Below are 24,742 nucleotides of genomic sequence, written 5' to 3' on the forward strand. Positions count from 1 at the left end.
TATCCAGATAAAAACTGGATTACCTAAGGATAGACAAATATCAGACAATACTTGGAATCATCCAAAAAGCCAAATAAAAGAAAAGATCCACTTCGTTTGTTATCACTTGATGCGGAGAAAGCTTTTGATAGAATAGAATGGAACTTTCTGTTTCAAGTCCTGTCCCATGTGGATGTTGGTCCCCAGTTTCTTAAATAGATAACCTGCTCTTTCCACCAGTCCAGAAGCAACTGTGCAAGTTACATCTTGCCTATTTGAATTACACAGAGGGACTAGGCAGAAATGTCCATTGTCTCCTTTATTTTTTGCATTGGCCATGGAGCCTTTTGCACAGAGGATAAGGAACAATGAATCTATCAGGGTAATAGAACTCACAGGAACACTTTGTTATATGCAGGTAATGTAATTAAGGTAATTTAAGTAATTTATTTATTCCTAAGGTCCCTAAAATTAATATCTAAAGAAATCCATGACTTTGAGAAAGGCTCTGGCATTAAAGTAAATTACACTAAATCTGAAATGCTAGCTATGAATTTGCCAGATTCTAGAAGTCATTCCTTCAGAAAATATTGGGGTACAAATGGGCAACAAATTGTATAAGATACTTAGGAATTCAAATCTCAAACAATGTAGAAGAACTCTATGATTTAAATGTCAAACAACTACTTCAGCAAATGAAAAAGCATTCGAAGTGCTGGGGAAGTATGAATTTCTTTGCTGGCAAGAATAGCCACACTCAAAACGAACTGTGCCAAGGATATCTTGCTCATTTCAAACTCTTTCTGTAATCCTCCCAGATAAAACCTTAGTAGGAATACAGACGATGTTGTTAAAATTCATATGGAATAAGAAAAGACTAAGAGTGAATGCAGTTACTTCACACAGACCCTTTAAACAGGGTGGACTAGCTGTACCAAATGTTCTGTGATATCATCAAGCCAGGCTGCTCAAAGCAGTAGAGGATTGGGGATAGTCTAATCTAGCCAAACAGTGGGTCTTTATTGAAAAAGAAAATTGTGGCAGTGGAAACATCACTTGGCTTCCAGGGATTAATAAAAAAAAAAAAAAAGCACACCCTTCAGAAATGTATACACATTCTTTAGTAAAGGCTGCTCTATGGTTTTGAGATAGAACTATGGATACATTCTTTTCCCTTGCCAATGACTTCCATTGCAAATGATCTATATTTTAACCCAAATCATAAACCAGAGAGATTTAAAGACTGGTACAGCCATTGAATACAACTGGTTGGCCAGCTATTCAGTAAAGAATTTTTTCTAGCTTGGAGATCAAAACTAATTTTAACTGGTCCACTCTCCCATGGTACCAGTACTTTCAAGTTAGGGATTATGTGTCTCAGCTTTGTAGAAAAGCTGCTTTATACAGAACCTAACTTTAATAGAAGTGATGGTAACTGGTCAATTAGGAAAAAAAAGTTATAATTATTTTATATGAATTTCAGCAGACAGCTTTCCTGACCAAAAATGTCCATATAACATGCTGAGAAAAGGATCTGGATAGACAAATTACGCAAGGGAAAAATAGGACCAGCAACCTTGTAGCCCATAGAGCTAGTTTGCCTTTATTATATTCAGTGCTTTCCGTTATATTCAGCAGTAATGCAAGGAACCTACAGGTTTGTATACTGTAAAACATTAGCTTCAGCAAGTTAGAATAAAGGTTGAGGCCGATGAACTTCGAACAGATAAAATGCCCAAAAGAAAACCCCAAATACAGGGGGAACTGAAAATAGAGTGTTTAAGAAGAATTTCTAACCATAGGCACATATGTATCAAACATAGTGGAGTCAGCATATCAGATTATAAAAGTTACATCCCAGCTTTGGGACAGTAGGAGAAAGAGATGTAGTCTTTGGGAGGTGCCAGAATCCGGACCGCTGGTGATGAGGAGGAAGGTGATGGTGATGAGGAAGATGCTGGCTAACATTTTAGGTTGTTCTACAAGGGTTGGTGTGAATATAAGGATGTGCAGATGTACATTCTATAGTATCTCTATCTACCTTACTGAGTTGGGGTGTTTATGACCGTGCTAAATGTATTAATAAACTATTGTAATTACAGAAAAGCTCCTATAGTGTGAGTGTTGTAACTGCACAATGGGGTTCCGAACTAAATAATAATTTTGAATAATACTGGGCCTGATCTTGGGACAAGAACCTGTCAAACCTCAAAGTGATAACTAGGGATTCTTAAGTAACCAATATAATCTATAGGTCAGGTTACAATCCCATCCTGGAGCATGATAAAATAATTAAAAAAAAATACTGTTTCAATGGTAACTCACATCAGTCAGGTTATGAATATATATATATACAGAGAGAGAGATTGAATGGAAATAAATGTTGGAGAAATTGTGGCGAAGGTTGAGATTTTATGCATACATAGAGAATATGTCCACTTGGGAGTATTGGGATGCAATTTGCAACCAAATTTCAGAAACGATTGGATATCTTTACCAAATGATTCATCCATTATCCTCCTGGGTCTTCCTAGTGGAAATGGTCACGCAAATGAAGAATTAATCTCTCATCTACTAGTAGCTACTAGGCTACTGATAGCTTCTCACAGGAAAAAGAAAAGTAATCCAACTGTAGAGGAATGGTTAAAAAATGTGGGAGGTTGTTACGGAAAAATTAATGCACCAATTATGTATCTAGAAAATTGGACAGAAGACAAATAGATACTTAAATATTTTGTTAACATTCATTCAAAACTCCAAGTACAGTCACCTGCAAAATAAATCACACCTGTCAAACTTTTTGGGAAATATTGACATTTGATAGACATGTCTGGATGATTAAGTATGTGTAATCAGAGATTTTACTCAATTTAATAAAATCACTCAAAATGACATGTCATGGGTGTAATGATGCTCTCTCTATAATATAACACCCTATTAAATAGAGCTGATGACTATATTAGTGTATGTCGCTAAACAAAAGCGTATTGGTGTTTTGTTTGTTATGTTTACGTGGCAAGGGTTTGTAAATAAATTAAAATCTATTCCTAAATAAATAAATAGTACTTTTCTGTTTGTTTTTATACTTACATTGAACAGTTGTTATAGGTCTGCTCTCTGACTCAGTGTGGGTTTTATACAGCAAAAACAAGCAATCATACTGTGACAGTTAATTTCCTGCAATATCCTGGACAAACCTTACTGAATTAAGTTCAAACTTATTGAATTAAATTTCAGTATTTTAGGAGTTCATTGTATAAAAATACAAATGTGTATGTTTTATTGTGGATTGTATGTAACGTCTCCAGGGAGAAGACATGGCTAATATAAACCTTGGGAAGTGTTATGAGCTTCCAAGGACTCTTGAAAACAATATGCTAGACAAGTGGGATTCCTAGGAAATATTTGAGAGGAAGGAAAGGCAACTTCTCACCTCTGGACCCAGCCTTTCGAAGCTGTCCCCTCAGGAGAAATCCATTGTCTGCTGATCATATTTTACATGAGGATAAGATCAAAGCAAAACTGGATAAAGGAGTGACTCTCAGATTCATGGTGGTGCTAGAAAACAGAAAAACGCATTGATGGGGTTTGAAGGACTGCTCACCTGCCAAAACCCTTGCTGGAGTTGAGCTGATCTCTGCCAAGCTTATTATTTTATTGTTTAATATGTCTTCACCTTAAGAATAAAGCACTTGCTTAGAAAAAGCTATGTGCTAACTTATAACTGTTGGTAATTATGTGTGGCCACCCTATGGACTTTCAGAATCAGGAACTTAGCAAAAAATCAAGGAGAATCCATTTTGGAATATTTTTTTGTAAGGGCAGACAGATATCTCTCCTCTAATGATCCATTCAGTGAACTGGTCCTAAGGTAGGATAATTAAGAAGTTTTCACACATGTCATCATTAGAGAGTCTGAATTTTTTTTTCTTGCTGTTTTATAAAAATTCCAGGTTATGTATGTGATCATTTGTCTGAGTCTGTCTCAGCTGGTTGCTACGTACCTCACATGTTTCTTCAGTGAGGTAAATTGTCAGGCAAGTGATCTAGCCAGCCTTTTAATCATTTCTAAAATTTTATTATTCCCCTCCTTATTCTTGCTCATATTCTCTAGAAAGAAGTGAATCAAAACAGCCTCTTCCAAGATTGCGGCAGCCAGGTTTGTCTCTCTTCAGGCCATTTTAGATACAGGCAGTGAACCAGCTAAAGCAGGGACAGACTGTTAAAGAGAGTTTTCACACAATCTATTTCTGCAGCTTGAAGCTTTATTCTTGCTTGTTTTTAACACAGAAGACATTATTTACAGGCACAACATTGTTTCTCTCTGAAAAAGAGAAATGGAGAGTTCTAAAAATCAAGAAACAGAGTAGTTTGCAGGTAGAAATGATAAAAATTTATGATGGATCAAGTCTATGAATACACAAAATATGTATCTGGTTTTTTGATGCAAATACATGCTGGACTAAAAACCAAGTTTCCCACAACCCAAGCAATTGGGCTTTTTGCAGAGGGATTAAGACAGAGTTAAGTGCTTGGAATGTTACCTCTGTCTCTGTGGTCTCTCTTCCAGCATGTAGATGGTGGTTTCAGACCACAGAATTCACATAATCACACATCCAGCAGAAGCCTATTCCTCAGCCCATCCTCCAAAGCCCTCTCCTTAGCAGTTTAATAGCCACTGTAGTAGATGCAAAGATATCCTTGCATGACTATTCTGCACATTGGCTCTGTTTCCACCTCATGAGGGCTTAAAAGAAACAATGCTTCCGAACTGGAGAGGAATCACTTTAACCCTCTTTTGAGCTTTGGGTCCTAATAGCCTCATGCAACATAATAAATTAGCCACTGCCAGTGGAATTTGGTGGAATTTCACTTTCTGGTTTTGACAATATAAGCAAAGTTATCTGCTAAGTAAATAAATCTTGCACAGCATTCTGCAGATGAACAAAATTTATATTGATGGTTGAAGGAACTGTTGGAAATGCTGTACTGAAGGCTCTCCAAAATGTAATTGGGAATGAAGACAAATCATTACAAAATGCATGATTGCACAGATTTATGTTTTGCACTAGACAGCCTTAAAGCATGCAGTAACTGTAAATGGTGGCATGTCACAGCATTATTCATGTACTGTAGCATAGTAGGAAGGTGGCCAAATGAGTCATACATTCATTCTATTGCATATATCTTAAACATATGGAATGATTCCCAATGCCAGATGCTTTAAAATGGATCATGTTAATTTCAAGAAGAGGAGAGGATAAAATTCCAAGAACTCCTTAGCTGTTGGCTTTGAAAGCAGATGTACAGAACACAGTGTAATAATTGGTTCTTTACCCTAGGTTTCAAAAGGTGCTTCAGAATATACTTAATAACAATGTTGTGCCATTTTGGATGTACAATATGAATTCCCATTACAAATCCTAAGGCAACATAATTCCAGTGTAATGATCAATATTTTTTAAAATATTATTTACATCCACATTTATTGCACCAATATTCCAATTTGCCATCTTGATATTATATGGGCTAACCATGGACCCAAGTGTTTTGAATGACTGTTATAATTGTTCTCTACAATCTATTTCTTAAACAGAAAGACATGCATTCTTATTTAGTAGTAATCAAAAGTAAGTCTGCTGCTGTGGAAAAATAATAAAGACTTCTGTGGTTGAATAATGAGGAAAAACTAAATAGAAATAAATTAACTAGTGCACAATGCATCACTGCAGATATTATTAATGGTACTCAGAAACTTGTGAAATAAGATGTATTGAACCTGAAAGTATAAAGCACGTACACAAATATGATTATATAGAAAAGCGATTAAAGTGCTTGAATTTCATGTTTTCATACTTGATTAGTGTTACCTTCAATGCAATGTTAATTACCTTTTATTTGTATCAAGACCAAGAAATATTTTACTTGATTTATTTGTTGTGTTAATTTACATGAAAGATGTCAATTTACTTTTGGACTTGTCTATTTTTTCTGCAATTGGCACACACAGTTTCATTAATAAATTACATACAAAGATTAAAGAGACAATAGAGTATCTTTCTCATTAACTTTGTCCTTACATGAAAACAGACACTATTAAAAGTTCACTAAGTGAAATACTATATAAATAATCCTACATACTGTTTAATATAAAATATATTAGTAAAATATATGTCTGTGCTTTCCTGTATAGAGGCCTATATGAAGGGTTCTTAGTTTAACTGGTGTTTTCCTGACTCTGGAGTAGTATCTTGTTTTGTACAATATGTTTGTATTTGATTTTTCTTTTGTCTTGACCATCAGATTATGTCTACTTTAACTTTAGGAGCTGGCGTGACAAATGAGAAATAATATGTACCTGTAATCAAGGAATTACTAGAGTAAAATCATGAATGGTTTTACAATTATTGTAAGCTGCATTCAGTATTCTGACTTGCTGTTTTCTTGGATTTGTAATATTTAGAGCAAATAACAAAGATTCACTTCAATATCAGACTTGATTATTATTTGATAAACACTGTCTGTGTTCTCAGCACGGAGCAAACCATAGCGGCCTGCCCCAGTGTATTTACTGTTGAAAGAGACAGATGAATGCGGAGATAATCACTAATGTTTATAGGAGTAGAGCCTCAACTGGTGTAAAGAGCCCAAACTCCATTGAAAGCGATTACAATTTATACTAGCTTACATTACAATTGTAAATAAAAACGTAAATTACAATTTACACGATAAGGTTGCAAAAAGGTGTGCTTTGTTTTTTTAAATATAGGCTAGCTCTCTATCAGCGTTTCTTGGTTTGTAGGTTAACATTGGTAGATTCTGTGGACAAATAAATTTGAAGGCAGGATTTGAATAGAAAGAGAGAAGGTTGGAGGGAGTCTAACCCTAAGTGTCAGGATGGAAAAGTTATGAAGCAGGAAGATTGGGTGAGGTGTAAAGGGGAAATAAGAAGAAATGAGACTAGACATGCAGGCGGAGTCAGAATTGCACAGAACCTTTAAGGTGAGGATAAGAAGCTTGAACATGATGCAGAAGGCAAAAGGAAGTCAAAAAATGATTCGGAACGGGAGAGATGATTTCAGCTGTGAAACTTTGGTACAGAGGTGAGCAAGATGAGAAGAGCCAAAGAGCAGGAAGTTGCAATGGTAAAGGCAGGAAACAACCACACATGGACTAGCATTTTAGCCCTAGAGGAAGAGTCGTATTTTTGAGAGCTTGTAGATTAAGAACTAACCTGATTTGGCCTTCAGTTTGGCTTTTCATAGAATCATAGAAGATTAGAGTTGGAAGGGAGGACATCTTTTCTTTAGTTTGTCTTAAGCATAAACACTGTTTCCCAGTGTAAACAGAAATTACACATTTGGCCAGAATCTACTTACATTGAAGACAATGATAGTTTTCCATAAATACCTTAAATAGATAGGGACCAATCCTGATCTTAGTTACACTGCTATACATGGAAGTGATGAGACCTGAGTTTTATTACAGAATTTGTCATTGACTCATTGTGATTTAATCTTTGATCATTTGGTAGAGTTCTTTGAGATCTATGGATGAAAAGTGCAATATTGGTGCAGTATTATCATTACACAGTGCTATATTTATCTTTGGGTCTTATGAGTCAAAACCTGAGATAATAGTAAACAAGGAGCAACAGGGAACAGCTGAGAGAGAGGGGTACAGGGATTGTTTTTTCTCCTTTTTTTATTTGACTTGTTTACTTGCATTGGCTCAATGATTAGCTCTTTGATTATTTACTCCAGTGTAAATTAGGAGTGACTTTGCTGAAGTGACAATAGTTATGCTGGTGTTAAACTGGTATAAGTGAGCTCAGAATCATGTCCATAGAATATACTTGAAGTTCTGCCAGCATGTCTCTCTTCCAAACCTTTTTTGGGAAAGATTGTATTGAGGTGTGAAATTTCCATGGTCTGCTCAGGACAACAGAAAAGGTCCCTCTGTCAATACTTTTACTTCTAATTAGCAATAGAGTAAAAAAAGTGTCCCTGAGCTTGAAGTGTGCACACAATCAATTTACACAGGCTCTTTCCTTTCTTCTATATCAAAATCTTTGTACAGATATTAAACATTATGCTTTCCATTATGCTGATTGATTCCAATCATTTAAAAAAATATTCATTTCAGTTGATGTCAGTGCAATGAGTTTTTTAAAAGCTGTTCCAAGTGATGTTCATCAAGAGAAAGAATAGGATATTTCTGGGAGGATTTCAGTACCTTTGTGAAGTATGACATTCTTTGGCTGTGCTGCAGAGAAATATACATAAACTTGAAATATATGAAATCTTTATAATGAATTCCAGTACGATTGGGGGGAAAAAACCCTAGATCAAGGAAGCCAGTGATTATTAATGCTTTTGTACTTTTCAAGACACAGTGAAGGTCAATGCAGTAGGGGAAGTGTCTCTGCTGATTTAGATAAACGGTATCTCTTTACTATGCATTCTGTTTTTCCTTTTATCCACTTGAAGATTTACTATAGGATTTTACCTTAGTCTGTCAGGCTATGTTAAGTGTTTTTCTTAACCGATGGTGGGGTTATTAACTTGGTGCCATTTTCACCCTTTAGGGCAAACAATCACTTCCACTACTTAAGAAGGTTTATTATTCCCATACAGATGCTGTAAATATTCCAATTTAAATATCTAGCACTAACAATTTATTATTATTTAATATACAAAACAGAACATATTCTAGTGAGTTTGAATTTAACATACAAAATTAAACAAAAACAGTTTTCCTTTCTTTTATATTTTACTGATATGGCCCCACAGTCCATTCTCTGACCCATTTTAATAATACTACAGAGTTTATAATATGCAGTAAGATATTCAGACTGAAAATATGATGTACATATGTAGGCACTGAATTTAATAATATATACTTTAAGTTTTATTATGGCGAAATGCACCTTAAAAAGTCTCCAGGTGTGAAATCATAAAAACATAAGAACAGTCTTACTGGGTCAGACCAATGGTGCATCGAATCCAGCATCCTGTCTTCCAACAGTGGCCAATGCCAGATGCTTCAGAGGGAATGAATAGAAAGGACAATTATCATGTGATCTGTCCCCTGTCTTCCAGTCCTAGAATCCGGCAGTCAGAAGATTAGGGACACCCAGAGCATGGAGTTGTGTCCCTGACCATCTTGGTAATAGCCATTGATAGATCTATCTTTTATGAATGTATCCAATTTTTTTTGGAACCAGTTATACTTTTGGCCTTCACAGCATCTCCTGGCAACAAGTTCCACAGATTGACTGTGGATTGTGTGAAGAAGTACTTCACTTTGGTTGTTTTAAACCTGCTGCCTAATTTCATTGAGTGACCCTGGTTCTTGTGTTATGTGAAGGGGTAAAAATTGCCAGGATCGCTTCTGCAGCTTATTTTAGAAATTAGCATCATACTAGCTATTTTCCAGTCATTTAGTACAGAATTTAAGTGATCTTAAAGTGATTTAAGTGATCAGTTACATACCATAGTTAATAGTTCTGAAATTTATGTTTGAGTTCCATCAGAACTCTTGGACAAATACCATCTGGTCCTGGTGACCTATTACTGTTTAACTAATCAATTTGTTCCAAAACCTCCTGTATTGACACCTCAAATGGGGACAGATCCACAGATCTGTCACCTAAAAAGAATGGCATAGGTCTGGGACTCTCCCTCACAACTTCTGCAGTGAAAAGCAATACAAAGAATTCATTTAGCTTCTCTGCAATGGCCTTTGTCTTCCTAGAATTCTCCTTTAGCATCTTGATCATCCATTGGCCCCACTGATAGTTAGTTTGGCAGGTTTCCTCCTTCTGATGTATTTAAAATTCTTTTTGTGATTTTGTTTTTGCTGTGTCTTTTGCTAGGTGCTCTTCAAATTCTTTTTTTGCCTGCATAATTATGCTGTAACACTTGACTTACCAGAGTTTATGCTCCTTTCTATTTTTCTCAGTAGGACTTTACTTCCACTTTTTAAAGGATGCCTTTTTGCCTCTAACTACCTCTTTTACTCTGATTTTTAGCCCTTTTTTTTTGGTCCTCTTACTGTTGTATTTAATTTGGGGCATACATTTAGTTTGAGCATCTATAATGGGCTTTTTAAAAAGTTTTCATGCATCTTGCATGCATTTCACTCTTGTGACTGGTCCTTTTAATTTCCTTTCAACTAGCTTCCTTATTTTTGTGAACATCCCCTTATTGATGTGAAATGCTATTGTGGTGGACTTGTTTGGTATTTCCGCCACAACAAAGATGTTTAATTTAATTACATTATGGTTGCTATTACCAAGTAGTGCACCTATATTCACCTCTTGCATCAGATCCTGTACCCCACTTAGAACTAATTCAATAATTGCATCTCGTTGTGGGTTCCAGGACTAGCTGCTCCAAGAAGCTGTCATTAATTGTGTCTAGATATTTTATCTCTGCATCCCTTTGTGAGGTGACATGTACCCAGTCAATATGGGGACATTTGAAATCCCCATTATTGAGGTTTTATTTGTATAGTTTCTCTAATCTCCCATAGCATTTCACAGTCACCATCACCATCCTGGTCACGTGTTCGATAATTCCTACTGTTATCCTCTTATTATTCAAGCATGGAATGTCTATCCATTGAGATTCTTTGGTACAGTTTAATTCATTTAAGATTCATACTGCATTTGACTCTATACATTTTTTCACATATAGTGCCACTCTCCCACTCGCACAATCCACTCTGTCATTCCTGTGTGTGTGTGTGTGTGTGTGTGTAGACTAGTATTACCATGTCCCATTGATTATCATCATTCCACAACATTTCTGTGATTCCTGTTATATCAATATCCTCATTTATCATTTTCCTCAGATCATGGCCCTATTGAAGTAATTGGGACTACTGTAATTGACTTCAGTAGAATCCAGACTTTAACCCAAATTCTAAAATAATTGATATAAAAGAACTTTTCAATTACAAGTTAAGATTTTTTGAAAGGTACTGTTTATGCAGTGTTTATCACCACCTTCCAAAATTCTATTTACTTGGGATAGGTAATTTTGCCTTCTAGTTGGGTAAAATATCAACACGGTTTTTATCATCAAATTCCATGGCTAAAGGAAAGGCAAGTACTTTCTGTTCCTGTGCTTCTAAATTTTCATGACAATCTTGCGAGACTGCTTTATCCACATAAGAGGTAGAGTGCCAGCCATGGTACCTCAGATTACTAGAGATTTCTCAAATACTCAGCATTAGAGAGTTGCGCTGATAATAGGAAAATGTTACTTTTTAATGGCTTCTTCCATATAGTGGGTACAGAGGTGAAAGCAATTCCATTCTGCCTTCTCCATATACCTCAACATGGAATTTTAAGGTTTTCTTCTAAAGTAGTCGCAGACCATACTTAGCTTTGACTTCAGTTGAGTTGCACATGTTTATGCAAGGGCTACATATTGCTTTCTGTGCTTATTCAAGCCTGTCCTTGTAAACTAAGAATGTCAACAAAGGTGCCAAATAGTAGATGTGGACACCTGTCTATCAGGAATTAGATTAAGACCATCTTTTCTTTTCACATCGGTCTCTTCCAAGCAGCTGCTAGATAACAGATCTCATTCACGGTCATTTAGGGATGGATGACAATTAATTATTTTAAGATTAAAAGTTTGGTAATAATTACAAAGGTTGGCCAAACAATATTTGTTTTATATAAAAAGTTTGAATAATTTATTCAGTGATTTTGAATAAATCTCTTTTACATATGTTGCTGACAATTTTTCTTTTTCTTTTTTCATTATTTGGCTTATCTATGGAGCTGGCTGGCTACTTGTTAAATAACATAGTCAAATAATTTTGTGAAATATTTTGAATAATGTATTCAGTAAATAATTTTGTCTTTTATTGTCCCAGTTCCATCCCTTTCCAAACTCCTGAGATCTCATTTACACTAGAAATACAAATATTTGCAACAGTACATAATTTTGAGCACAAACCTACTGCTATGTTGTTTAAAGATAAGGGGTAGGATTTCAAACTCACTTAGGGAATTTGGACTCCCATTGACAGGGCTTTGGATCAGGATTTTGATGATGTCCTGCCACTGCCATGCAAGAAGCAGTAATACTAGTGAAGAGAAATGGTTGTTCTGTGGCTTGCACTGAATCAGTCTGGCATAGCTCCAAAAGTAGCTCAAAATTAGTGGGTATTGGTTGGATTCTTTACCACTATCTCTGATAGCCAATGAGAGCACCTAACTTTCTCTAGGTATCATTTACTTCTGGCTCTTAAAGCTTTATTGCCACTTTTAATCAAGCTCTGGTAGCTTTTCACTGGCTGTATATGCTATAACCCTGCTTTCAGTTCAGCCGCAATATCACAGGATCATTTTTGACAGGGTACACTTTAGTTTTTAGATTGTAAAGTCCCCTATACACTTAAAGCAAAGACTGTAAACATGAGCTCATACATAACACATGTCTCATAAATAAAGATCTTACCTCCAGGCTAATCTTTCAGAGTACTTTTCACAGTGATCTATGCTTTGGTCCCCTGAAGTCAGAATTATTGAAATATGTTGTTACCTTAGTTTGACCCAATTATCCTCCAGAAATTAAAGCTGGGTCCATTTATAGCAATCCCACCCTACTAAACTGACTGTTGGAAGCCCATCATCACACTGATACTCAAAGGCTTCCAGTACAATATCGGTGTATACTCTTTCAGGCACACCCTGTGCTGACTTCAATTTAACCCAGAATTAAATGAACATTTATTGTGGAAAATAAATAGCAAGATGGATCTTAAAAAAAAAAAAAGAGGATAGCATTTTGCCAGAACTAAAGACTAAATACCCCAAATAGAAAAAATAAGAATTTATAAAATGGAGTGAGAATCACTTCCTACACAGCTGTGATTTTTTACTCATTAAAAATAGTTCTGGTGTCACAAATGTTGGAGTGAAATGTGCTGTGCAATGGTTTATAATCCTGCAAGTGTCTGAATCTTTTTCTGAATAATTTTATTATCTCCTTTATTTCTCCAGGGCATTTTTAAGGAAACATGTAAAGGTACCGTATGTTACACAGTGTTTATAGTCAGTTTCTATTTGCACTTTTTTTAATAGTATGCTCCTTATGGGCTTAAAACTACAATCATTGGCTTAACAAAATGTGTATTCTTCTACCATTTGTTCTTACTGGTTTGTTTCAGGTTTACTCATGAGTTCTGGACTGCTGGGTTAGGTAGTTTGTGTTATATATTTTTATAAAAAACTATATTGATAAACGAGCAAAGTGACAGATATCATACACTCCTAAAGCCCTTTCGTGAGCTGTATTTCTAGACTCCATCCTACACCATCTGAGGGATGAGGATGGATATTGTAACTGTATCTGACAGGTTTCTTTATGGTATTATGATGTATCTGTCACATTTTTCTTTGTTTTCATTTTTAGATACGAGTGTTGAAGCATTAAAAAAAAGTGCATGAACTTTGCTAACAGATATGATTGAAAAGACAGGTCAAATTTGGATGCTGCCATGTGAAAGTGCCTCTTTAACTAATATAATGAGAATCCCAGGGACCTTCATGCCCTTTGTGCATCTCTTTTCAAGCACTGCAGTTTCCAGCCTATTTGTAAACGCATTAACTGTGTTTCCTTCTGTCTTCAAAGGTTACAGATTTGGAAAAGCAGATGAAAGCCATTGTAAGGGAGTGTTTGAGTCTTTCAGTCCCATGTTTGCCCTTGTTTTTTACTCTCCACAGGCAGCACAGTGGTAGAATGCACAGTGGGATACCTGCTTTAAAGACCTCATTTTACCCATAAAAGCTATACTGCTGACAGTGCATTTTTAAAAAGGTCTACTTGAACTAGTAAAAAGCTCTATATACTAAATACAAAGACTTTGATGTCTTTTGTTTTCTTTCTCTCTTAAACTTTCAATGGAGGTTGAAGAGTCTGTGAATTCAATGACCTGTCCTATGAGGTAGCTTTTGTTAATACAGTATGTACATTTGAATGCGTTTTGTCCTCAATAGATTACTGTGGGTGGCCATTTCATATAGCTACTGTGTAGATTCAGGCACATTCAGAGACACAGAGGTCTTAAGAAAATGGAGAAGTGTTACTTTTGACACACTTTTTAGTTCTCCACCCCCAATACTATGTATCTGAAATGTTCAGTACCTATGAGTGGTGGGATTTCAATTGTTTATGATGGAAACTGCAAACCCAAGTTCCATATAGAGAAAATCTGTCTCACCAATAAAATTAACTCTTGTTGACAATATTTTAGAGAAATATTTGTTTCCAGATTTCCAGTTCTGACAGTTCCTCGCCAAAGATGTATGATTTCTGTCAGGGCATTTTGTAGGAATAGGTCCAAGATGAATTGGGCACTGTTGAAATGTAGACTTATTGGTCAACAAATGATGAGCAAACTTCAAATGGCTATGAGGTTCTAGTGGATTTGACTAAGAATCCAAAGGTTTGGATACTTGTTGCAAGTTTTTTTTATTTATTTTTGTTTGGAAATTAGTCTGGAAAAAGAATCTCATCAAACCCAGGAATTAAAGAACAATAAAAATTTCACTCCGAATTTTGAAAATAGCTCAGATATGAATGCACTTCCATACTGGGCTGTTGAAACAGTTTGGATCTTAGGTCCTGATCATGCTAAAAATTAAAACCTGTTTAATGTTTCAGTAGTCCCATTAAAATCAAACTGTGGATGTGGGTTATGCATCTGAATAAAGTTACGCATGTGTTTGTTCTTTCAGGATGGATGGCCTTACTTTGCACAATTTGATTCGCCTAATCCCTACTATCTCTGGTTGAAGTAAGTATTTTACTTACTCCTTTGTTTATCCTCTTGGTGGTGATTTAATCCAAGTTTGCAACCCACACTTTTGGGTTGTTATCCAACCCAAACCTTTAGAAGTTTGCCTGCTCTTAATTTTTTGGCTATATTTTTAAAGTTGATAGTCTAATGAGATTTTTTAGGCAGTTATATTACAGTGAATGTCTGGAATAAACAGCTGGGCTTCAAGTTCCTCTGTGATAAGATTTTTTTTTCTAACTTGTATTTCCAAACTGAACCTCTTCATTTTCTGAACTTTCCAGACTGAACCTCTCATGACCAAATGTCCAGCAAAATTATCACAAAATATTGTGCCTTTCTGATTTCTCTGTTTAATTCCATTTAATGCTTTTACTCTTACTAAAGATTTTTCAACTATTGTCTTAACAGAATCTTGATTTTTCAATTCTGTTATCTTTATGAAAACCATCTGAGTACTAGGGAAGATAATACTGGAGCTACGCAGGAAACTTGTTTTAGGCTGAAATACTGTTCAGTGCAATCCAGACTAATACTGATTGCATGCATCTATAGCAATATTGAATATCCATATATAGCAGATGTTTAAAACCCATATGTTTAAATTTGCATTTTGAATTGCTGTTCCCTGCTGCTGTTGTGTTTTCTGGCTCACAGTGTTTACATTGAATGGAAGAAAAAATAATCCTAATAGAGGATGCTTTTGCTAAATTCAGCTGTTTAATATTCTTCACAACTGAGCCATGCACCGTGGTGTTCATTTTAAAGCACTGTAGGCTGTTATCTCTGACAAAAGAATGATATACTATATGCATTTGTTCCCCAATTATTTTTAGGACATAGTTGGTACCAACTATTTTGGTACATAGTTATTCTAACACTGAAAAGATTGAGGTCTGGATCCGGCAGAATCCTAAGTGTCCTCATAGGCGTTGATGGTGCTGAACAACTTACCACATCAGGCCCTGGATTCCTTTGCTTCACAACCGTTGTATTGTATAGTATCTATTTTCTAAAATTCATTCTGCGGTTTTGCAAGGATGGTGGGAAGGCCATCTTTCAACCTGTTTGACCATTCTCCTACCTGGATATAAAGTAGGTGGAAATAGTTCTGTTGGGAGTGAGAACCTAGGTGGTGGGCTAAACAGTCTTGAGTAAATAGCCCTAGGAACAACCGAGGGATTTCAAATGTTTGTGAAAAACTCCTCAGAGAGAAGGTGAAGTTTTTGATCAGATTGTTATAAATAAATCCAAAATACAAATGTGTACTTGGGCTTTATGCATTTAGTGAGTGCAACAAAGACTGTAAGCTGCTCTATCTTAAAGTGTGTTAAGTCTGCAGATGGTGTGTGTTTGTTTAAATACAGTATCACTTATTATTGTAAATACTATTCATTTCATGCCAGTTGCTTGCCTTGGAAAGATAGATTTTTATAATTAGTAGAGTAACTAGATTTTCTCATGCATATTTTTCCCAGTGACATTATGTGAGTGACATAATGGACAGCATTTGTTTTTGGTGTTTTTTTTTTTCTTTTTCTTTTCATTTTAAGACTAGGTTTGCATTTCAGGCTGAATCTACCAAACTTACTTGAGTATTTGGAGCTATCACATGATCTACACTCACAAGTACATCATAGACTGCAGAATAGATGGAGCAAAAAAAAAAAAATGCCTGCACATATTCAATAGCTTTGTCTCAAAACTATGGGCAAAATTACATGATTTGGGAAATATCACTGTTATCTGTCATCAAACACATTTATTGGCAGTAGTCACAGGGATTCTGTTTTAGTAATTTGGATCCACTTGAGAGGGAATATTCATTGCACTGTTGGAAACTCCAAGGACTCTATCTAGCACAAGTTACACACCCAGGAATCCTAATGGAGTAAATACAGAGCAAGATGCTGCAGGATCAGGTCCAATATGAGACAATCCAAGAATAGTGGATGTTACTGTAAAAATAAATAAAAAATAAATAAAATTAAAAAATCAACATTTTGGCAATACCTACTGTGTAGTAAAATCTCAGACATCAGAATTTTCTCTTATTACCATATTTAGAATATAAAATAACTGTGGTAACTGTATGGTACTTGCTGGCAAATGATGACTTTCTTTTAAGTATATATATTTGCATGAAACTTTTAGGAACCGTGAACATTTTTCTGAGTATCTGAGACAGCTCAACGTGTGAAGAATAAACAAAATAGTTGTACAAACCCCAGAAAGCAATTCCATAGGTCATGACTGCCCCAGAGTGCCCCCACTGGTCAGATGTGGCACTACAGGTACTCCTTGCCTCAGTTTCCTTTACTGAAGAGGGTCCCCTCAGCTCTCCAGAAACCAGTCTATGCTGGAGATGTGGCTTATCCCTGTATCCAAGTTTAAAAACAAACTTAAAATACTTCTAGGGATGCACAAGTCTAACTAAAAAGTTCCAGACAAACAAAAACATTCCTCTGTCCTTTGGAACTTCTTTTAAGCTGTCCCATGGATCCTGTTCCCAACCTCTTTCTGAGCTACATGTGAAAGTCTCTATGGCTCTGGGATAGAACACTTGGTTCCCAGGTTGACTCTTCTTAGCCCCTGCTAGGCTCTGTTCCTTGCCTCCTTCCCTGCTCTGATATAGAGCACTGGGCTCCCCAGTCTGGTTCCCTTGGAGAGTACCCTGCAGACCCTGGCTCAGCGCCTTCTACAAGAGCCTACTCATTCCTTGTGGTTCCACCTGTCGGACTGCTCTCTCCCCCCATCCTTTTATAAAGCCCAGATGTCCTTTACTCTATTACCTGACCCTCCTTGGTTGCACCCCTCAGGCTGGGAAGCGGCGAATTCATTATGGCACATGTGTGGCTGTACCCATCTCCCCTTAAAGGGACCAGTCACCCTCTGACAAAAGATAATTGTCACTTTTATTTAAGAAAAATTATTGAATAATTTTCTGTATGATTCTATGTGTTGCCGGATGCTATTCGGGTTGGGTCTGAGCCACAAAACCCAGATTATTAGTTTGAACACCCTCTGCCTTCAAAACCTCTTTCTGTTCAGATTTGGGGTTTTGATTTGATTTAGTATTAAAGTAATCGCCAGATACAAGTTTCTAATCTGGATCCCACCTTAGATTCCAACCCCAAGATTTAAGAGTGTTCAAATCTGGTATTGGGTTTTGAGGTCTTCTGTGGTCAGTAGATATGTTTCAGTTCCTGTCATTTCTCCAACCTTGCTGACAACCACAAATATCAGGTATAAGGAGGATTTTTAGATGTCAGACATTGCTGACTTCTTGAATTTTTACTCTAAAATAAAATAAATAAAGTAGAAAAAAATAAGAGAGCCAGGTGGCTGGGTGATGGAGATTAGAGCCCCTGAGGGACTGAAATGAGGCTACCAATCTCATTAACTGACTTCGGAGCTACTGATTTGTACCCAGGTCTCCAAGCTGAAAGCGTAATCATTATTCAATTCACTGTCTATTCTGAAGAAAGTTCCAAAGGTTAAGACTATGGAGGACCGATGATGGCAATCCCTTCTAATGTTTAAACTACTGTTTAAATATGAATTAGATTCTAGGGTTGACACTTTGGAACTGACACAGATTTATACCTTTATCACATTCCAAACACTGGCTTCTTGAAACCTTTTAAAGCACTTCTTGAATAAGCAGTCACTCACTGTGTCTATTGGGCTATTTTTTTGCTGTTTAGGTTAGTAATTTCTACATGACTGCATCTTAATATCCCTCTCCTATTCTCATATGCTACTTCCTTCCCTGAAATGTGGAAGTGCTTTGGAACTTTTAAATTTATTCTCTGGTATGTTTATTAGTGACTGTTGCTCACTAATGATTATTCATTATTTTATTTGCAATCTCTAGACACAGAAATAGGCAGGCTTGGTGTTTGTGATCCTCAGCTAAGAGATGTTAGATACGGGTGTCCACCCCCATTCCCATTAAGGGGAGAACATGGGCAAAACCACAGAGGAACTGCTGCAGGGACAGGGATAGGGCATGAAGAAGCAATATGGAGGGATTCCACACATTGTGGCACAACTCTTTCAGGGGAGCATATGGCAGACCCCCTGACTGGCGCGGTTCCTGTCATGCTGCCTGTGACCCTGCCTTTAGCTATGATTGAGTTTTCCACACAATCTGTCAGTGTTTCATTTTTTAGGGATAGGCAAGCAGGGTCAACTCACAGCAATGTGAGTGCGCCCTCCCCTTCACAGCTTCAGTGTGGTATACATTGCATTATCAGCCATCTAAGATGAGCTGGGGACCTGAATTTTTACATTGCATATATGGCAGCATATTGGCCTTTCTACTGGCCTCAATTAGACTTGTGTTAGCCTGGGGAACTTGGAGAAAGTATTCTTTAATTAAAAGAAAATAAGTGTGATCTCCAAGGAGGTAATCCAAACTTGTCCAGCCCTTGTACCTACTCTCTCTCTTTCTCTCTCTCACTCTCTCAGTATTTGATTCTGTCTGCATGTTCAGAGACTTATTATAGCATGGTCTCAGCTTTACAGATAGTGAGGAGACTGCTGTATCTTTGCTTAAATCTTTTTATAAAGAACAAATATTTTTCCAGAGTGATTCCTCCTTCCCCCTCAACTCCAAGGTCTAGCACCATTAATACATATTAATAAAAAAGTAATATCTCTGACAGTTAGTTATCTTTATCACAAGGCTGAGCATACTGGTTGTGAATTAGTGCCGCATGCTTGATATGCCCCATGGATCATGCTGTTTAATGTTATCATTCATAAGGTGCCTGATATGTCATTTTGTATGCGCAGGCTTCAGTATCAAGGCAAAGATTTGCCTCAACATGGCATGAGTGATTCACAGAGATAAACTGTATGTGCTGTTTTAGTTAAAAAGGTTAAATGAAATGTCAATTGTTACTATGAAATTTCAGTCGCTGGTTGACTTTGAATGTTCTGACACTGTAAATAGCACAGGGACTGAACTTTCTGAATACCAGCACTTTGCAGTTCATAAATTAGATCTTCTTAATGGTTTCACAAAGTGCAGAGACAATACAGTTTGCACAGACATGAATGAATGACTGTTGCTAAGCAGTCTTGAGATATATTCACTTGTAAGAAAATCTCGGAACTTTTCTATTTGTTGCAGTTAAACAGAAGCCATAAAATCAACGGTAAAATGCATACAGGATTTATGATTATTTTGAATTGTTTTTCCTAGTTTTTAAAATAAACTTATGATGCAGCCAAACCATAAGAAAATAATGTCAGATTTCTGAATTGCACCACAAAATGTAATAAACGCATGGATCAATTTTATGAGTGAAGAAAAAATGTTAACCTCTAATAATTGGCACAACAAATTCTTGCATACCTGCTGCTATGACATAAACCTGTGGCTATTATAGCATCCTTTGCTGACCACCTTCTTAAATCCTGGGGATGGGGAAGGACAGAGACATTTGCAGAAAGAAAAGAAGACTCTTCTTTGTACTACCATGTTGATGAGAAGGGAAATGTGATGTCTAAAAAACTCCTTCTATTAAAAGAATTCAAAATGTTTTGGTTTGACAGCATATTGACGTGAAACTAGAAATTGCAGAAAAACATCAAGTATTTTGAATAATTTGTCCTAAAAAGATGTTAATTTAATTCATAATCATTGGTAACACAAGTGACAATTTAAAGGAAATGGGAGGGGAAAAGAAAAAAATTGAAGCGTTTTGGAACATCAGCCTTGCAGTGAAGACCAGCACCAAATCCTGCCCACTTTACTCATACAATTCCCACAGACTTAAATTGGAGATTTTGTGAGTAAAATGAGCAGGATTTTGCCCCAAGCCTTGTGAATACCTCAGTCAGAGGTGTCTGGTTTGCATTTGTGGGGAATATTTCACCAGAATGCTAATTTTAACGATGGTCTTTTCTCACTTGGGAAACCATCAGAATGCTGCTATTCAATGATAGCTGATAAGGTTGAGAAATTCTTCCATGAGCTAGGGATATGGATGTCCAGAGTCCTTTCCATTCCTTGCAAAGCCTCATGGTTACAAAGGGAGATAGGCACAGATCAAGAATGAAGTGCTTAGTATCAATCCCATTTGTCTCATCTCGGATCCCTTAGCCTGTATAACTATATGACAGTTTTATTAGTGTTACATTCATCCTCCTCCTTTCCCTTCCAGTTTTACACACACCCACTGCCTCATGTTTTGTTTTAGTTTGTGATATCTTCCAGATAGGTACTGTGATTTCCTTTGTGTCTGTACAGTGCCCATTATCGTGGGGCTTCAACTCTGACTGGGGCTGTTGGATGCTGCTGCCATGTAAATAATAATTATTATTAATCATAAAAATAATTTTCCTACAATCAAGGCTGGATTCATATGTGTTTATCCACCTTAGGTAAAAGTTATGAGCCCTTGGATAGGGTTAAAATTAGAGCTAAGCAGAAAATGGAACTTTTTCCCCCTCGGAAAAATTTGACTTTTCAGTGAAAAATTGAAACCTGAAATTTTGATTTAAAAAGCTGCTGAGGTGCCTTATGGGAGTTGTAGTTCGGGTGCCCATTTTCCTCTAAGGTTCTGGTTCCCTGGCTGGATGACAAGGTTCAACATGGTTTCCTCTCTTGCTATGCTGCTGTAATGCATCAGTGAAGTCCCATAGCAATGGAGCCTAACCCATAGAAGAGAATGGTGGCATGAGGCACCCAAACTATAACTCCCAGAAGGCACTGTGGTAGCATCTCAGAATAAATTTGTTTTGTTTTTCAGGAGTTCAGGGGGAAGAGAGGGTTTAATGAAAAACTAATTTTTGGCAGAAAGCAGACACTTTTGACAAAAGCCCCCTAAAAATCAGTTTAATCTAAAATGCAATTTTCCTTCAAAAACAGTTTTGTACCAGCCCTAGTTAAAATGGGAATTTTGTTGACGTACAGGATATTTGGCTGCATTTTGGAATTCTTGGTTGATCTGATGGAGCTTGTGTCCCTTCTGGCAAGGCTGTCCTCAGTGATTTCAAAAGTTACAGTTCACAATATCATGATCACCATGGCAACCACAAATCTATCCCAGGTGGATACTGGTTCAACTCACACAGCTGGTTTTGACGGGCGATTAGAACTGAAGGAGCTGCTAATGGTTGATTTGTAATGGTGTCACTATCTCCTCCCTGTATTTTGTGGAATTGAAGTCAGAAGATCCACCTCCCCTGGTGGGACATCAGGGAGGAGGAGACACCAGGAAAACAGAATGTGGGGGTTGCGCTGGAAGTAACTCAGCCACATGGATAGAGCATTCCACAGTGTTTAATAAAGTTCCACTTGTTCAATTTAATTCAGCTTCACTCTTCGCTAATGACACATGGTGTCTGAGCAGTGAGTTCATTAAAGTGCAGCAGATGGCATGAACTTTGGTCAAGAGCTCCCTAGAGCCCTGGATTTTACCTGGTTGCTTTGGTTTCTGGGCCACTACTTTAGGGAAGATTCATGGTATGCAGCCTTCCACTCACTCAATGATGTCAGGCTTTTCCAAATGTGCTAATTCTTCTTTCACCAGCTTTCTGACATGGAAAAGAAGCATCTGTGTGGCTGAACCATGTCATCAATGTGCAGTTTTATTTGTTGTCCCTTCAACTTTCCTATTGCTTTGAACACGTCCTCATGAGATTAGAAGTGGATTTTGCCTGCTAGGTTGTACCATTTGGATCATCTGAATGAGTTCTAGTGGACTTGCTGAGGTATAACTAATCAGCCTATCTGTGCCATTAGTCACCCATATACTTCAGACTGGTAACAGACCTGTCCTTAAACACAAAATGAGCTGAGAAGACATCATATGTTGTCAGTGGGTCTGGATTTCCAGATATATACTTCTATTGCCAGTGGTTGTAAAAGCAGTTTCTGTGGCATGGCATCATGCACACGTTGACCCATTACATTCACTTATGCACCTGTGTCAATTAAAATTTCAGTCTTGTATCCTTGTATGATGATGTGGCATCATTGTTGAATAATGTGCTCAGAAGACTTTGTTCTTTTGAGGAATAGTGTGAAAACATAAGATGTCCTCTTCGGAGGTGTCAGCTTTCGCATGTTCACTCGATCTTGAAGTCTTTGTTAGAAATTTGTCTTGATCTGGGCGTAATGTTATATTTACAAAAACTTTGGTTTCATTTTCCACAGCAACAATGGAGAATTTCATTTGCTGAGCAATCCCATAGTATGGGTATGAGCCTCCACATTTGTAGCATTTTACATTTGTCATCTTTCTGGCTGGACCAAGAGTTTTCTGGGGTTGGTTACCATCTTCTGAAAGCCATACTTCATTCTGGATGTGCGGTCTCTTTACTTGTTACTAGGTTTCCTTGATCTATTTGTTGAGCATGTGTTTCCAACTTCTCATTCACTCCAGAAGTGTTTCAGCATTTGGGGGTCTTGGAGAATTTGTCTTCTCAGCTTAGCTGACAAAACATCTTTGTTTTATCTGCCCTCTTATCTTGTGATCATATTTGTGAACTCACCTGAACTCGCAAGATGGTGAAGGTAGGCATAATACTCATCCATGTTTTCCCCTTCTTGCTGATGGGCTTACCAGAAGGTATATTGTTCATTATCAATGTTTTTGCTTTCTCATAGTCCTACCTCTGGTGTCAAGCAATGTTTTAAAAACATGTTGCACCTTTCTTCCTGCATAGTCTTGGAGCATAGCATGTTTTGTGGTAGAGTCATCTTCTTTCATTGGAAGAAATTGATTTTCTATCCTTTCAAGCCAATGTCCCCATCAGGGAATTTCGGAAACATTTCTTTTTAAGTTAAGACTGCAGTTTAGCGCAGCATACTGTGTGGATATGGGAGATAAGGTAGACCTTTGGTAGATTTGTTGTCACAAAATCTTGGTTAGCAATGTACTGTGTACATTGTTGTGTTTTTTGTTTTCACTTAAGACAGACATATTCAGAGTTTCTGATGCAGTCCGAAGGCATGCCACACTCAAAATGTCTGCCACCACATTTCTTGGTAGACAGAGCAACGCACAATCACTGCAGAGTGCTGATCACAACATGGGAAGAAGACTATTGTTTCTGTGGGCAGTGTCGTACAATCTAAAAAATTCAGCAACTAGAAAGAGCTAATAGTTTTTTTCTTTTGTTGTGGTCTCTTTTTGTTTGTTGGTTTGGTTTGGTTTCTGGTTCTTGTTGATTTTTAGTGCCAATGTTTTGATTAGGAGCTTCTGGAATGGATCATGCGGATGTAGAATATAGTTTTAAAGAAAGATTCCATAGACTATTGGTTTAATACTGCAGCTTACAGAACAAATAATGCATCTTCTCCCTGTGTAGCTGACTCAACTCTCTAGCCAAACCAAATCTGGAATAGACTAACATGACCTGGCTGCTATACTCAGTATCTAAAAGACAGCACAAATCATGGAATAGATCATAAACACTACCTGGTATAACTATCTACCATGCAGATGCATACATTACATGCATTTGCTGGGATTCAGAATGTATTGGTGGCTTCCAAAGTAGCAGAGATGTATCAGGAGAACAAATGCAAAGTTTTTTTCTATGTGAGTTTCTGATAGTTTTACTTCCTATAATTCCAAAAATGCTTACAGAGTTCTGGGGTGTGAGCTGTGAATTGGACAAATATCCTGCATGATTAATCATTGTGACAACAAAAAGAAAATAATGGATCCAAATGTGGTTTTGATTCTGAACATCAATAATGAAGATGGAGAAAGCTTTTCCAAAATTATATGCAATATGAATTAGTCTGAGTGCACATAACAAAAGCCCTCTACAAGTAATTTTGCATCATTAAGGTTTAAACAAAAGATAGCTAATGAAAGCAAGCTCTGTCCTTTTGCAATCTTGCAAGCTTGATAATGCTAAAGAGGGTTCTAATTCAGAGACATTTTGTAGTGACAATGGGCTAGTGCATAGAACT

The 24,742-nt window shown here is 36.9% G+C and overlaps 1 long non-coding RNA gene across 2 annotated transcripts in view; it reads left to right on the forward strand.

Moving 5' to 3' along the window:
- Window positions 1–24,742, forward strand: part of LOC137141335 (uncharacterized) — a 92,127-nt gene that overhangs the window by 47,145 nt on the left and 20,240 nt on the right. For both annotated transcript variants that reach the window (XR_010916584.1, XR_010916585.1), the window contains exons 4-5: window positions 13,004–13,028; window positions 14,741–14,799. This is a non-coding gene — a long non-coding RNA (uncharacterized lncRNA). The remainder of the gene's footprint in view (window positions 1–13,003; window positions 13,029–14,740; window positions 14,800–24,742) is intronic.

This window comes from Emydura macquarii, unplaced genomic scaffold, assembly GCF_026122565.2.
Source record: "Emydura macquarii macquarii isolate MOO-44397 ecotype Brisbane River unplaced genomic scaffold, CSIRO-AGI_Emac_v2 contig_3044, whole genome shotgun sequence".
Taxonomy (NCBI): Eukaryota; Metazoa; Chordata; order Testudines; family Chelidae; genus Emydura; species Emydura macquarii.